The sequence below is a fragment of the Oryctolagus cuniculus genome, chromosome 7 (genome assembly GCF_051225735.1).
Source record: "Oryctolagus cuniculus isolate XC-2025 breed Fujian yellow rabbit chromosome 7, ASM5122573v1, whole genome shotgun sequence".
NCBI classification, from domain to species: Eukaryota; Metazoa; Chordata; class Mammalia; order Lagomorpha; family Leporidae; genus Oryctolagus; species Oryctolagus cuniculus.
The window spans coordinates 16,716,590-16,733,667 of NC_142873.1; the positions used below are offsets into that span (position 1 = coordinate 16,716,590).

Genomic DNA, 17,078 nt, shown 5'->3' on the forward strand with positions numbered 1-17,078 from the left:
TCCAGCCATTATGGCCAATTGGGGAGTGAACCAGTGGATGGAAGATGTCTCTCTCTTTCTCTCTGTCTCTGCCTCTCCTTCTCTCTCTGTGTACCTCTTTCGAATTAGTAAATAGATCTTTTAAAAAAGATATTATATGAAAGATAAAAATCCCTAGAACTATATACAAAAATCTTCTCTAAGTTTTCAGCAAAATGAAAGCCTAGTACATAGTAAGCACTTAGCAAATATATGCTAAATATAATAAGGAATGTATTAATGACTGAATGCATGAATGATTAAAGTGTGGGATATTGCTTTCTGTTAGATAAGAATATCACGTGCACATTCACAAGCACATGTGGCTGACTGTGAAACAATTATTTCCCTAAAGCAGTGATTCTGGTCCCTGATTATAAAATTTCCAGGAAATTAGCAATATACATGAAAAACTGTCAAGGTATCTTCAGGTAGACATGTGACATACTTTCAAAAAGTAATATTCTTAAACAGAATATGTAAATGCTTCCCAACTAACATTCAGTATTTGTCCAACATTGTTATAGTTATGCATTTTATATGGGATGCTACGAATTCTGAATAAATTAATGATTTTCACTAAAGTTCTAATGGTCTATATATAATTAACTGTGAGTTTTGATAGTCATGTTTTCAGGAACCACAAAAAATGAACTCACACCTGAAAGGACTAGTCCATGCTTTTAAACAGTGTGTGGTAGAAACATCTCTCTTGACTTACTTTAGTCTGGAGATAAGACCTTCTGATGGGCACTCTGACCTGGTCAGAAGATCTTGCATAGTAACTTATTGGGCTCGTGTCCTTGTACCAGTTGTTTAATTTTTTTGTTAGTCTACATTGTGATGAAAATCTAAGGCTTACAGATGTCATAGAGCTGCTTTTAAAAAGTAGAATCCAACACATTACCTGACTTTGTAGAACTAAAATTTAAGTGCTTCTGTTTCTTTTATCCTAGGAATATTGTACAGTATCTGAAAATATGGTTGGTATATATGTTACATAGAGATGTTTATAAATGATTATATAGGTATATGCTATGATTTTCTGTCACTCCTCAGGATATTTTTGGGGTGGTGGGAGCTCCACATCTCTGAATTTCTTCTACCATAGGTAAGAGAGTGAAGGTTCAGAAGAAAAGAAAAAAACACAAACATACAAGAAAATGGATTTGTGAATCTGGTAGGCCATTTAGTGATAACTAAAAAAATCACATGAAGTCTAAGCCTTTGATAAAGAAACAGAGTAAGAAAAATGGAGGAGGAGACACAGACTCCAAATTGAAAAGGCAGAAGCCCACTGTTTAGGAAAAAGACCCACTTCTCCCTCGTCAGCTCAGAATAAAATGTACATTCAACTAAGTGGCTTTCTGTTTGTTTTTGTTTAAGGCCTCTTTTACAGGAACTCTTCACATTTCATTGGTTATTCTCAGAACAACACCTGCTTCACTCTACTGACTCAGATAACTTCATCCTGAGTGATCCATGCAACCACAAAATCTGCAGGATACCACTGTTGTGTGCTCCAGTCCATGCAGCCATAGCTCAGAATATATAAGCACCTTTCGAGCCTGCTAGCTGTTGCTGTTTCCTTAGGTGTAGCCCTTGACAGCCTTTCCTCTGTGAAGTGAAACTTCCTGTCTTTCCTTTCCCTTCCCTTTCCTTCTCCCCATCCTTCCTTAACAAAGTAAAACTTTCCCAATAAATTGGTGACAACCAATCTTGGTTGTCTCACATACATTAGCACACCAATACACATCACCCATAATATAAGTGGCATATGGGAGCAAAACCCAGAAAATGGATAGAAGCTGGGTGACCAGAGGCAGCACAGAACAGTGAAAGACAGGCATTGCAGTGCAGTGTAGGATTTAGAGGCTGGTCATGGCTAACCTGCAAGGACTGAAAGATCTTGTGCTACTGAAATACTGCTGGACTGCGTTGAAAAGTTAAGGCATCAGGGCAGCTGATGTTATAGATTAGCAACCACCATGAAACTCTGTTTAGCCAGATTTATCTCTGATAGATTAGAAAGGATGGAAATTTGGAGAGTACTGAAGAATAGTATTCCTTTCAAAGTTCAAGTAGCACAGGATAAAATACTTGATGGGGAAATATAATAAAATAATGTTTCTGTTAAAAGAATTCTCTCCCTCTTTTGTTTCCCTATACACTCTCCTTTACAACTTGAAATAGATAAGCTCTTGTACAGATATTTTGAGTGGCAGGTTTTGTTGTGCTATTACAGATGGGGGTGGAGGAACATCCCCAATGCAGGTAATGTTTGGTTAGCATAATGTTTGGTTAGCCATGCAAGTGAGCAAAGAATGGGAGATCAATAAGATATCCAGTCATTGCAAAAGATAGGATACAGGGTAAGTTTATTTTCTTCACCACATGGATTTCAGGTTCAATTCTCTGTATGATATGTTTAAAAAAAATCCTGGTGCAATAACTTGAATTGCATGTGTGCTCTGAAGGGGAGAAACTAACCAAGAAAATGAAGTTTCCAAATTTAAAAAATGACTGTGAATGGGCTATAGTTCTAAGATGAAAATGTAAAAAAAATTTAATACTCAATTACTGAAATAACAGACCAGTTTTCATAATTTAAAAAAGATTATTTTATGCTCAATAAGCATCAAAATTCACAAAAATTTATGTGAGGATATGTATTTATAGGCATATATGTACTTTTATGCATGTGTATGTATAAAAATATATTTATTTAATTTTCTGTGGTTAAATGACCTCAGCTGTGGTGAAGCTTATTTATTTACTCTTACAGATTATTAAGTGAAGGATAAATACATGAATGACATGTCAATTAATGTACTTAGGAGAAGAGTTGTTAAACTATCTCCTTATATTGAGTTCATTTATAATTTCATCAAGTGAGTTGAAAACCACCAACATTTTGAAAGTCATTTGAAATACTGCAAATGTGATTCCAACATAATTAGAAATTTCCCTAGGCCTATCAATCTTGTAGACTACTAAGGTATGTATAGGAAGCTGTGTAAAAAAAGAATACATGTTATAAAACCTCAGAGTTCTCCCAGGGTATGGCCACTTCTAGAATAAACAAAAAGAAGTGGCTTCTAATACAGAGTTCAAGTAGAGCTGAATCTTCAAACACTTGAAAATTATCCCTCCCATAATTAAGTGGGAATTATACAACACTAAGTTTTGTAGTTTTTTAACACGAAAGTAATCACAAGGAGAAAAATAAAACCAATGAGATTATGAAACATTCTAAGAAAACAAGTCCTCGCTATTAAAAATTGTCAGTTCCATGAAGAAAACAAAAAGTATAGAAAAAAGGATATTTTAGCTAAAAACATACTCAAATAGAACACGTGCTCCTTGATTGGACCCTGGGTTAGAGAAAAGATATGAGATCCTGAGATGGCAATTTGTGTGTGGATAATTTATGCTGCAGGTGATCCCAGGAGGAGAAGGAGACTGGAGAGAGTGATAGAAAACAGATTCCTCCTAGCAATGGTAGCTTCAATGGAGCTGTTGACCACAGACCCCTGCTTATCTATTCCCCTGCAAGTTCTCTGTGGGAGAGTTGGATCAGAAGTGGAACAGCCAAGACTTGAACCAGCACTCATTTGGGATACTAGCATCACATGCAGCAACTTAACCCCCTGGGGGAAAGAAGCGGCCGTGTCCCCACTGGGTCCCACCAGACCCCAGCCGGGGAGGCTCTGGCTGCTCACCCAGTGTCACCCCAGAGCCCAGGCCAACCCACGGAGCCTCCTCCCTCCCCCGAATCAAGATGTCCTCTCATCCAGAGAAAGAGGAGAAAAAGAAGTGGAAAGATCTGAAGACGATGAAGAAGCTGGAGTGGCAGCGTCCAGAAGGCGGTGGCCCAGTGCCAGGAGGAGGAAGCAGCCACGCAGGCAGAGGACCGGGGTGAGCTGGCAGATGCACCTGACCTTCACCTGACCCGGTCACTGCCGTGTAACTGCTGGGCCAACTGCCTTCCTGCCCCGCCCAGAGGGTACTTGCAGGCCACTCTGTCCACTTCTCCCAGGGGCAGACTGAGGCCCTTGCTGTTCTCCCTAGGCCCTCCGGGGTGGGGTGCAGCAGGGTGAGCCTTGGCCCCAGGCTGACCAAGGGCACCATCTCTTGCCCAGGGCTGCCCTACACCCTGAGTGTGGCCTTGTTGGGCTCCATCCTGGACAATGCCCAGGCGCCTGAGCGCTGCACCTACCTGGCTGGCCAGATTGCCAGGGCCTGTGCCATCTTCTGCGTGGACGAGGTCGTGGTGTTTGATGAGGAGGGCCAGGATGCCAAGTGAGCAGCCACCCCATGGGCCAGCAGCCCAGGGAGGAGTGGGGTTCCCAGAGGGGGCAGCGGCTTTCCTCCATCCCCACCATCCTGCCTGGCTCTGCAGGAGTGGCCAGGCAGGGGCCCTGACAGCAGAGGTCAGATGCAGTAGGAGGCGCTCTTAAGGGGGCAGCCCTTAGGCTAAGAGAGAGGGAGACAGCTCTTCTGTGCCCTGGTTCACTCCCCAGAGGGCGACAGCAGCAGGGGCTGGGCCAGGCCAAAGCCAGGAGCCTGGGACTCCAGCCAGGTCTCCCACATCTGCCATCTGCCTTCCTTGCCATCTGCCTTCCTTGCCAGGTACCTGAGAGAGGCATTCTTCCCTAAGCACCAGGAGCTGCAGTTTGCAGGTACACCTGACCCCCGTTTCCCATGCCGCTCCCAGCCACTGGATGGGAAGTCACCCTTGCCCACTGGGAAGCCAGGCCTGAGTGCAGCTGAGACTTGACCCAGGGTCCCCGCCGTCCACCCTGTGCTTTGGCACTGCCTGACTCCTGCCCCCGCCCCCGAGCTCCTGAACCCCCTGGACAGCTCCCACCACATGCGGCAGGATGAGGAGGCCAAGTTCCGCAATGGCATTGTGGTGGACCAGCCTGCCCAGCCAGGCCACGGCTCCTTCATCAACTGTGGCATGAAGAAGGTAGGCCAGGGGCGCATGGTGGGGGCCTGAGAGCTCGGATCCTGCCTGTGAGTTCCCCCAAAGGGGACTCTGGGGAGGAGGCCAGAAAAGATTGATCTGTTCATTGGGAAGGCACAGAGGCAGCTCTTGCTCCCACTGGTCACACCCTGGAGGGCCTGTCAGTGGGGCCTGGGCCAGGAACCCCACCCAGTCTCCCACATGGGTGCCGGGGCCCTGGCAGCTGGGCCATCTGCTGCTGCTCCCCCCCGCCCCCGGCACACAGGCAGCTGGACCGGCTGCAAGCAGGTCAGCGAGGGCCAGTGCTCAGGCTCACCACTGATGCTGCCAGAACCAGTTCCCTGTCACCCAGGGGTCCTGGGGCACCAAGCCCCACCTGTTCACATGGTCTGGGGAGGGTGTTCAGAACCCAGCAGAAATCAGCGGCTCACAGCCGGCTGGGCCGCCAGACCCTGGTGGAGGAGGAAGGGAAGGAAGTAGCAACAGCTGCTACCCTCCCTGGCACTCACTTCCCGCCAGGCCAGGAGCCGGTGGTTCAGCGAGGGGAGGTGGCTGGCCCAGACACGGGGTACCAAGTGGGGTTCCTCTGCCAGGCCCGTGTCTGCCTCTGACGGACGAGCGGTCTGTGAGCAGATCCGGCCCGTTTCATCCTGGGAGGGTGCTAGGTTGACCTGGACCCCAGGGTCCCTCGACAGCCCCTGGGTTTCCTGTTCCCCTAGCAAGCGTCTGGAGATGTGGCGACCCCTGCTGGTCTCAGGAGGCATATGCACGTCTTCAGGTTTCTCCCCAGTAGGTGAAGATAGGAACATGGAGCCGGGTCTCTAGGTGACCCTGCAGCTGAGCCAGAAGCAGCTCCCAGGTACCTGGGATTTCCTGGCCCCGGGGGCTCCAACCCCCCTCCTCCCAGCTTCCGGACCCCCCACCCGGCGCTCTCAGCCTCCGTTTCCCCTCCAGAGTGCAAGACCTACCGCGGGAAGATGGTGTCAGGGCAGGACCCTCGCACCAAAGCCGGCCTCTACTGGGGCTACACTGCCTGGCCTCTTGCCTCAGTAAGACGGGGGTCCTGCCAGCCTGCGCGTGCATCCGGACCACCACCCAGGACCTCCAGGGGGAGAGAATCATGATGGATTCATAGTGTCTGCTGTGGGATTAGGAATGGGGCCAAAGGGCTCTACTCATGGCTCTACTCCTTGCTCTCAGGGCTCCTGACCAGCCCTGGACTTCCCAAGAGGGCGGGAGGCCGGCGTGCGGCTCCTGCCTCCACCCGAGCCCCGCCCTCTGCCCCTTCCCCCAGCATACACACAGCCAAGAGGCTGTGGCTTGCGGGGAGCGGGATCCCCCCCCCCCCAGCCGGCCTTGCCCCCAGGTGCTGTGTTTGCCGAGGTCCCTTCCAGGACTGCTACGAACGACCTGATCATCTGGACAGCGGAGCAAGGCTCCGAGGTGGCCTCTGCCTAGCTGCCCAGCTTCCGGTAGGGGCTGCCGGGCTGCGGGGGTGGAGGGGATGAGGGCAGGGAGCCGAGCGCGACACTGGGTGAATGCCTGCCCGGTGACCTCTGCCTCTGGGTTCTAAGCACGCCCTCGTGGTGTTCGGCGACCTCCAAGGGCTGGAAGCCTCGGTGGGTGCCGACCCCAACCTGGAGGTGGCTGAACCCAGAGTCCTCTTTGACTTGTAGGTCAACATCTGCCCTGGCCAGGGCAGCCGCACAATCTGCACCGAGGTGAGCCCGCACGCGTGCCGCTTCCAGCCGGGCTGTCTGGCCGGGGGAGGGCCCATGGATGGGGAGGCTGCAGCCCCTTGCCCCAGGCTGCCACTCACCGCCGAAGGCTTGCTCAGAGCCCAGAGTCGGGGGAGCCTGGGCGCTCCTGCTGGCCCGCGCTGCCAGGCGGGGGGACCTCGGTGAGCTGCCTGCAGCCCTGTGGGCTCGGGTGCTGACGGAGCAGAGGGACAGCCCCAGTAAGGCGCCCCAGGCCACCGCCCCGGCCCAGCTCTCAGAGTAAGCAGCTGCCGCCCGGCGGATCCGGTCCTCGACAGGGGCCCCGGCCATGGCCACACTTGTCTTCCCGGAAGCCATCCTCAGCTCCCTGGCCGTCCTGCAGCCTGGGCTCACCCAGGCTGGCGCCCAGCCCAGCTGAAGACCCCGTCGGGTCCCGGATGGTGGCGGGGCAGCAGCGGGTCACCCGGCGTGCACACAGCTGGGACTCCTCTCCAAAAGCAGCCGCCTTTACTGTGCCCCTCCCCCAGCGCGGTCCCTCGGGGGCCGCCGCCCTCACTGGCCGCCCCCAGTGATGGCCTTGAGGCAGCCGGTCCGCGCCAGTCTGTTGGGCACTAAGAGCAGCCCCGAGGCCCGCTCAATGCTCTTGATGGGCACCAGGAGGCGCTCCAGCGGGATGGCCTCGTCCACGGGCGCCTTGGGCATCCCGTGGGAGTGCAGCTCGACCTGCCCGCCCGCCGCCTCCAGGATGAGCACCTTGAAGAAGTGCGTGGGCACCACCATGTGGTTCTTGCCGATCACCTGGTAGTTCACATAGGCCTTCCCGTCGGCCTCCGTCCTGGGCAGGAAGAGCGGCTCGGTGCCCTTCCGGAAGGAAGGAAGGAAGGAAGGAAGAGAGGGAGGAAGGAAGGAAGGGAAGGAGGGAGAAAGGGAGAGAGAGAGAGAGAAGAAAAAGAAAGAAAAGGCGGCCGGTGCTGCGGCTCAATAGGCTTATCCTCCGCCTGCAGCACCGGCACACCGGGTTCTAGTCCTGGTCGGGGAGCCGGATTCTGCCCAGTTGCTCCTCTTCCAGGCCAGCTCTCTGCTGTGGCCCGGGAAGGCAGTGGAGGATGGCCCAAGTGCTTGGGCCCTGCACCCCTTGGGAGACCAGGAGGAAGCACCTGGCTCCTGGCTTCAGATCAGTGCAGTGTGTCGGCCACAGTGCACTGGCTGCAGCGGCCATTGGGGCATGAACCAATGGAAAAGGAAGACATTTCTGACTCTCTCTCACTGTCCACTCTGCCTATCAAAAAAGAAGGAAGGAAGGAAGGAACGAACGAACTACCTGCATACAGAGGTAAGTGTTAGGATGGTCCAAAACACAACAGAGCCCCTTCCCTGGATTTAAACACCTGAGAATATGAAGCAAGAAGTAATGTCTCTGCTTTTGCATTTTAACTGGTGAAATGCAGCTTTAGGATTTTCAGAGGCATTTTCCTGTCTTTGTTTTATGTGTTGGTTTTACTGAAGATATCAATTGTTCCACTATTCTGTGCTTAGATAAGAAGGATCGATAGATAGATAGGTAGGTAGATAGAAAGATAGATACAAAAATATTTAAGAGGGATCAGAGAGGATGAGAGGGAGAAGGGAGAGAGTGAAGAAGAGGGGGTGAGAGGCCTGATGAGTTCATGTGAGCAAGTGGACGGCACCACACCTGAGGGGAGACTTGCTTTTGGATGTTTCATTCTACTTAACCTGGCTAATCACCTCTTCTGCTCAAGTTACACATTCCAGTCTTCTTTGCTTGAATTGATTAAATATTGGTTACTATGTTAGATTCAGATCCACATACATCCTAGAAACCTTTAGTTTTTACTTAATTAGCATGTGAATTTTTATCCTGGTGGCTCTTTCCTCTCTTTCTTCTGCTATTAGATATCTGCTCAATATCAGACACATTTTCTCTTTTGTTTGCACAGTTCTGATGCCATCCAAACTGGCAACTGCAGCCAATAATGGGATGCCCTTCGAGTCAATCAATGTTTAAAGTCCTGGCCAGTAATGCTCTTCAGTACCGGAGGAGTGATGAAAAGTGAGTCCCATAGAGCTCTCTTGAATGACATCAGAAATCATTGTGTTAACTACATTGGAAGCATGAGCCCAGCTGGTTTTTCTTTGGAGTTAGTTGAGAAATACATCACAAATGGCCACATTAAAGCTGTAGCAGGAAGGAGAGAAAAATAAAGGCAAAGAAAATGTATTCAATGACATAATAGTTGAAAACCTCACCAGTTCAAAGCAAGATACTAACATTCAAGTATAGGAGTCCTGGGCCAAAGGAACTCAAATACACATGACCAGAAGAAATCCTCACCACCACAAAGAATTATAATCAAAGTCTTACTAGTGCAAGACACAGTAAGTGAATCTAAAATTTGCAACACAAAAGCACCAGGTTACTTTTAAGTTAACCCCCCTAAGATTAACAGAATATTTTTCATCTGAAACCTTAGAAGCCAGGTTATTTCTCAAGGCATGAAAGAAAAGAACCATCAGCTAAGGCTACTTTACCCAAACAGCTGCCTTTCATTAAAAAAGGAGAAATAAATTAGGGTGAGTATAATGCATTCTGGTGTTTTTGCAGCCCAGTGGAGGTGGCTATAATTCACAGTGTATCCTTTCCTGTGGAAAGAACCATAATAGGTAATTTGGTAGACTGCAAGTATAAAGAAAAGATAAAAACAAATGAGTAGGATGACAGCTTTATATGATCAGGCTATACTGTACATACACTGAAATGTGTGTATGTATCACTGCAAAATGACCAAGTATCATGTGTTAGTCCAAAATTAAAAATTAATTTTAAACAGTGGACATTTTTCCTCTGAAAGGAAAGGGAAGAAAGTTTTCTTTTTAAGTTTTATTTATTTATTTTAAAGAGTTACTGAGAGAGAGGAGTGGCAGAGAGAGAGAGAGAGGTCTTCACTCCCCAATTGGCCGCAATGGCCAGAGCTGGACCTATCCGAAGCGAGGAGCCAGGAGCTTCTTCCAGGTCTCCCATGGGAGTGCAGGAGCCCAAGCACTTGGGCCATCTTCTACTGCTTTTCCAGGCCACAGCAGAGAGCTGGATTGGAAGAGGAGCAACCGGGACTAGCACCGGAGCCCATTTGGGATGCTGGCACCCCAGGCCAGGGCGTCAACCCCTGCGCCACAGCAAAGGCCCCAGGAAACAAAGTTTTGATGCAGAAAAACCATAGGACGTGAATTCAAGAGAGGGTGGCATTACAACTGCTTTTCATGATAGCAGTTTTAAACATAGCTTGGGCTTCTGACAATTTGTATCAGTCCTTACAATTAAAAAGCCAGCACTTGTCAATTAATGAATCCCCAAAGTTAAAAAAAAAAAACACAAAAACAAAAACAAATAACAAAACCCATAGAGAGTATGCCATGGTGTGGGTTTAGTTTGAAACTTTCTCCCAGAATTTCAAGAGCTAGGAGCCTAATCTCCAGTTTGGTAGTGTTGAGATTGCAGAATCTTTAAGAGATGGGGCCTCATGGATGTTTATTAGGTCATGGGGCACTGCCATTGGAAAGCATTAATGCTGATCTTGCAGACTGGGTAGGCTACTTCTTTCAAGAATTGCTTGTTCTAATGGCTTGTCTGCTCTTTCTTTTGCTTCCTCTTGCCATGTAACCTCTTTTTCAAATGCTTCTGTCATCGCAAGGCCCTTATCAGAGCCCCTGAGTCTCTAGAACTATGACCTGATAAGTCTCTCTTAATTATTATAAAGAAAAAAAAACAGTAACCAAAGAAATCCAAGACAACAGGAAAAATATTAAGGAAGATTTCTGACAGTTATCCTATGTGTAAATTACTCATGCTGTAGTTTGTATTTTATGATCAAAATAAACAAAATTATATTTCCCTCATTTAAAAAGTTCAAAAAAGTTTATTTGTGACAAATTGAGGAAGAAGTGGAATTAGAGAAAGGGAGAGAGAGGATCTTCCATCCCCTGGTTAACTCCCCAAATGGCCACATAGCTGGGACTGGCTCAGGCCAAAGCCAGGGACCATGAACTCCATGCTGGTCTCCCACATGGATGGGAGAAGCCCAAACACCTGGACCATCTTTTGCCACTTTCCCAGGCACATATAGCAGGGAGCGAGATGGGGATCTGAGCAACTGGAACCTAAACCAGAGCTTTGGTATGGGATGCCAGCATCACAAGCAGCAGCTTAAGCTTCTATGCCACAACCCCAGCCCCCTGATATTTGATTCTGGCAATTTTTACCCTGTTAATGATGTTCATTCAACCTCTCTACAACACTCTCCATTTCATCTAGGGCTTCTAAACGGTAATTTCAATGAGTGATAGTGTCCCTTTCCTCCACTGTGGCTAAGTATAACCTTTTACACAGTTATCATTCTATAAATTCTCTGCCGATGAAGGGATCACTGAATTTAAATAACTCATAATGGTGATTAGTAAATTACGGGTAATATCTATACTCTACAACAAAGGACTCAAATCTTGAGACAAATCCTGCCATTGTTGGGGGGGAAAAGGAGTAACTTAAAATTATTCTCTTTTTAAATTACAGATTCACTAATATGCTACTGGTGTGACGAGGACACATATATCCCATTTTGCATGCCCTCAGAAAAGACACACATCAAAAGTCATATTTTTTGGAAAAAAAAGGAATGACTTCAAAATATTCAAGTAGGAAATCAGGAACATAACATGACCCTAATTGATTTCCTCATCCAAAAATGGGGTTTGGGGATCCATAAGGTTAGGGTACACAAAGGCATGACTGAGTGAAACTGGGTGTTGGAAAAGCGTAAGTAAAGGCTACAGGAGTAGGAAAGTTCCAGGGATGGCCTTCTACATACATTGCATGTTTGAAGAAGGCTGCAAAACTACATCATGGGTGTGCCCTTTAGTATTATCGTGCACCCTAAAGTGGCTCTCAGTCAGTCTGGGTCTACCCATGCAGGCTATAGTTGCTATCTTGGTTTTGGATAGTTATGACCTGCCTCTGTAAGTGACTTTCCTAAAGGTCAGATCAGCAGAAACCTGGAAAAAAAACTATTATGGGATAGCTGCTTACTATGGAACAAGCTGATAAATAACTATTATGGGTTGTTAGCATGTAAGTTAGCTAAGGGAAGCAGTTAATGTTAATCAAGGGAGAGACACTGTCCTTGATGGTTTCATATAGATCAGAGATTACTCCAGTTCTTTCTAAACTATATATTCAATGGCCACTTTCCCTGAGTGATTTTTCTTCATTAATGCATGGACCACATGAGTCTCTTCTGTTACTTTTTACCACTGCACACCACTGGTCTTTAATATGTTGCTTTTGAATAGATGAATGAATGAATGAATCAATCAATCCTATTCATGTTTTCACATTGCTACATTTGAGCAATAGTTTAGTAGAAATGGGTTATAGTTTTGTTCTCTTAAAAAAGAACAAAACCACATGTGGAATTAAATACCCCTTTCTGGACTTGAACAAAATTATTTTGTGTTATTTTAACTTAGTATAAATTTTTACTATTTGACAATCTTTGACTCAGAGCAAGAACACTACCATAGAGAAATGAAATTTCAACTGTTTTAGTTGCAACTTATAAGAAAAATATATTAGAACTTTGTTTTAAATGAGCCTAATTTTTTTTTTCATGAGGAAATGTCCTTTACAATTTTCGGATGTTATCATGTCCTCTGCTTTGAAATGACTGGCACTGTAGATAATGATGGTTTCAGAAACTTCATGTGCTGTTATAAATATATGCATTTGTACTTTTGCATTGGCCTTTAATTTTATTTTCATAATCGATGTAACATTCCTTAGCATCATTAAAAATCTCTCCAAAACAAATCAATTAGTTTTACTAGCAAAGAGCCCAACTATAATTTGCACTTTAATGGTCCTATTACTGAACTGTTTAGCCAGTTGAATCTTAGCTTGTTCATTTTTTTGTTTTGTTTATTTATATATATATATATATATATTTTTTTTTTCTTTCTCCCCAGTTCAGACCCGACTTGGCTCCACTGTCCACTGGCTCAGCCCCACCCCTTCTCAGCCCCGCCCCAGCCCCACTGCCTGCCCACCTCTAGCTTTCTCAGCCCCTGGCCCCAGGACCCCTCCCCATTCCACCGCCCCCTTGCACCTTCCTTCGTGGGAGGCTGGGCCACACAGGAGGCGAGCGCTGAACTGGAGTCCAGGCCCCTGGCTCACAGGACTTACAAGGATCTGCGGCCCGCGGGCGCCAGTTGCACCATGGCTGCAGAATTAGCTCCCAGCCCACCCTGCACCTGCTCCCAGCCATCTGGCCTGGGCTCCCTATCAGAGGGCATCTTGGAACCAAGGCCGCACACTGCGGGTTAGCCTCCGGGGCATCTGCCTCACAGCTGAGGGCCGAGACTGTGGAGGAGGGGAGCCCCCCCTTTCCTTGCCTCCAGCTCCTCTCGCTGAGGCCCCACACTCTCACCGTGCCCCCCACAAAGAGCCCTCCCTGCCCCCGCAGCCCCCAAGGCATTGGCTCAGCCCAGCCCTGCTCTTGCCATGTGGCTCTGGTGTGTGAACTTTGCATTCAGGCCCAGATTAGAAGACAGCGCGCTGGGGCCAGTGCTGGGGCACAGCGGGTGAGGGCTCTGCCTGTGATGTCTGCATCTCATATGGGCGCTGGTTCGAGTCCCAGCTGCTCCACTTCCGATCCAGCTCTCTGCTGTGGCCTGGGAAAGCAGTGGAAGATGGCCCAAGTCCTTGGGCCCCTGCACCCACTTGGGAGAGCCCAGTGGAGCTCCTGGCCCCTGATCCATGCAGCTCCGGCCACTGTGGCCATCCAGGGAATGAACCAGTGGATAGAAGACCTCTCCCTGTCTGTGCCTCTCTTTAACTCTGCCTTTCAGATAAATAAACCAGTCTTTAAAAAAACAGGATGCCTTGGAGGCTCGGGGGGAGAGGGGCCTACAGTGGGCTCGGGGCCAGGCACGTGTGGTCAGCCACCTCCTTGACCCACCTGATGGGTCTTGCAGAGCTGGGTTCCTCCAGGCACCTCCCAGTGCTCGCTTTGGCCTCCAGAATGTGCTGGGGTGGGGGTGGGGGGGCTGGGGTTTCTCCCTTTGCAGTGAAGCCTCCACCAGCGCCCTCCACGCCAGGGCCCCGAGTGTCCCAAGTGAGACCAGAGGAGAAATTTCCCATCTGCTCTCCACTCCCCAAGTGCCCACAGCAGCCAGGGCTGGGCCAGGCTCCATCCGGGTCTCCACGTGGGTTTGTGGCCACCACCTGCATTCCCAGGGAGCCAGGACTTCAACCAGGCCCTCGGAGACGGAGACACGGCGCGCCAGTCACAAGCCTGGCCTGCACCGCACCTGCCCTTGGCTGCTTCCTGCCCCCAGGGGTGGGGGTGGGTGGGGGTGGGTGCTGAGTGAGGGGCCTGTGAGGAGCCGGGGAGATCCGAGGCAGCGCCATGCCCTGAGCGGTGTGGGATCCTTTGAGGTGCCCAGCGCCGTGTGGGAGAACAATCGGACGGATCCTTGCCCAGCCCTGAGTGGGTGCGTTAATATTTTAAGTGAACAAGTTTAATATTTCATTATTGCCTTCAGTATTCCATGGAAACTTTAATATTTCACAAGGGGGCTAGAGACAGCAGGGCAGGCACAGAAACTGGGGCAGCACAGCCACGGCGACACTGGGTCCCCAGCGCTGCCGCTATAAATCCTGGCCCGCCGCGCCGCACCAACCCGCCCACCATGTCCGCCAGAGGCCGCCCACTGACCCCTGCCCGGGTCCCGCCCTTCCAGCTCCCTGCCCGAGGTCAGCGCAGGCCTCTGCCCCCGGGCTAGGGGCTTAGGGCAATGGAGCAGAGTCCAGCCCTGTCGCACGTGCCCACGGTCACGGCCCACGGCTTTGCGTGCTGGCAGAGAGGCCTCGGGTCATGTCCACAGAGGGCCGGCTCTGGGAGACATCCTCGGAGGCCCCAGCGGGAACCCGGAGCCACGGGAGAACCCCAGGACACCACCCCACAGTGGGCCCTGGAGGCGGCCAGGATCCTGACCTCGCTGAGGGGCAGCCTGCCCCCACCCTGTCCAGGAGTAGCTTTGGTTCCTGCGCCCCCCGCCCCCTTGCCCGTCAGGTCCAGAGAGGGTGAGCAGCCAGGGCGCAGCACCCCCACCCGCCCCCGCCCCGGGGCTCCAAGGCCACCCCCACCTCATGGGTGCAGAAACTGAGGCCCAGAGCCAGGTGGGAGGAGGCGGAGAGAAGGAAGGAGCGCCTCTGCCCAGCCCTGGGACATGGCGCTGTCCCCTCAATGGCCATGGGGAGGGGCCTGCTCCTGCCTAGACTCAGCCACTCTGTGGATGTTACCAGAGGCCTCGGGATTGCCTGGAGATGGGGACTGCCCAGGGCAAGACCTGGGGCGCCCAGGGCTCCAGACCTCCCTCAGCACGGCCACACCCACCTCCCTGGCCGCAGGGTCTCATCCAAGCAGGACCCACGTGTGTCCCTCTGCAGAGGATCCAGGCCCTGCCTCCACCCAGGACCCTGATCAGCTCTATGGCATGCTCCTCCCGCCACTGTCTGCCCACCCTGCCTTGGGCTGCTGCACCAATGGAGGCCAGCAGGGGTCAGGATTCGCCCAGGAACGAAGGCCACCAGGTGTCCAGTGCCGGCTTGGGGCTGGACGGTGACAGGTGTGAGGATAGCGGTGCGCAGAGAGCCTGGGCAGTGATCAGATGGCGCAGGCAACGGCTGAGGCACGGGTGCCCACAGGTGCCACCCCCGAGTCCCCGTTGCCTGCCCAGCACCAGACGCACCCGCAAGGCTGCCTGGCGCCCCACCAGCTTTCCACATCCAAATGCTGGGGTCACCTTCAGAGCTCCAGCCCCAGAACTGATCCGGAAGCTTCCAAGGAGCAAACAACACCAGACCTGCCAGGAGCCAGGGGAGCTGAAACCTGCCAGGTAGGACAGGAAGAGAAAGCCTGGCTAAGGCAGGGCGGGTCCCAGACCACTCGGCCCTCGGCACACAGGAGGAAGACCGGCAGCCGATGTCCTACACCATTCACCCCGAAATCCAGCAACTGGGGCCGGCCGAGGGGAGCCACAGCTATTGTCCCATGGTGGGGGAGAGTGTCCCCACCCAGGAACCCAGGACCGCCCACCTGCTTCCTGGCCACCCCTCCCCCATGGGGCTCAGCACCACCCACGTCCTGCGCGGTCCTTGGACTCTTCTGCCCCTGCTCGCTGCTCTGTCCTGGCCACAGGGCCTCTCTGCTGACCCCCAGGAGCGCTGGTCCTGTTCCTGTCTCCTGGCCTTTGCACAAGGTGCTGGCGGTCCCAAACGGAAGCCAGGAGCTCCTTCCGGCTCCCACGTGGCTGGCAGAGACCCAGGCCCCAGAGCTGTCCCTGCTGTCTCCCGGGGTGCGCAGAGCAGGGAGCTGCGGCGGAAGTGGGCCTGGGGAGGGGGGCTTGACCCCAGAACTCTGACTTGGGGTGCGGGCGTCCAGGACAGCAGCTTAGCTGTTGGGCCACACAGGCCCGAGAGGCCCCAGGGGAGTCGGGGGCGTCGAGTGTGCCTCCTGGCATTGTTGGCGTCTGAAATTTTCCATAAGAACTTTGTGCTGGAGACTTCCTGCGTAGTGGCCAAGGAAGTAACCCCATTCAAAACCCAGCCCAGGGCTGTGGGCTGTGGTCTCCAGGCCCTCGCCACACGCATACTCCCGCCCACTCGGCCCTGCCTCCAGCCCTCCGTGGCTCTGGCTGCCAACCTCAGCCCTGGGCTGTCCCCGAGGCTCCCCCGAGGCCCCCCGTCTGCCAAGCCTGCAGTGGCAATGATGGTGTGGGGGCTCTGGGGGGTCGCTCACTGCCCACAGCATAGGCTTTCACAGCCACAGGCTCAGCTGTCAATCCCGCCTCTCAGATGAGAGAGGGGAGGGCGGGCACACAGTTCATGGCCAGCCAAGACCATCATGGCGACGATTGTGTCAGCGGCCAGGAGACACGGTCATAACCTTGGCAACCAGGTACAACCACCCCACTGCCTGGCAGGCTGTAACCTGTGCTTGCCACCCTCGCCCATGCTCTCTCCACCCCTCCACCCCAGGGCAGCCATCTAGGAGGGGCTGCGGAGGTGGGGAGTGGGGGAGGGGGCCCAGGGACACCTCAAGGTCACTCGCAGCTCCTCCCTCACCCTGCTGGCAGCCACAGAAGTGGCAGGTGCAGGTCTACTGAGCACCTGCTGCGGGGCAGGGAGCAGGGGACACTGGCCCAGGACAGAGGCAGGGCACACAAGGGCACAGCTGCGGGGGGCTGCTTTCCCAGGAACCAACTGCCGCCCTCAGTGTCCCCCAGCCGGCATCTGCTGAGCG

The 17,078-nt window shown here is 51.6% G+C and overlaps 2 pseudogenes; one reads left to right on the forward strand and one right to left on the reverse strand.

The window, feature by feature from the left end:
- Positions 1–3,799: 3,799 nt before the first annotated feature.
- On the forward strand, positions 3,800–7,123 carry LOC100354490 (28S rRNA (uridine-N(3))-methyltransferase-like; annotated as a pseudogene).
- A 134-nt stretch (positions 7,124–7,257) lies between these two features.
- Positions 7,258–14,465, reverse strand: LOC149125319 (endonuclease G, mitochondrial pseudogene; annotated as a pseudogene).
- Positions 14,466–17,078: the final 2,613 nt, after the last annotated feature.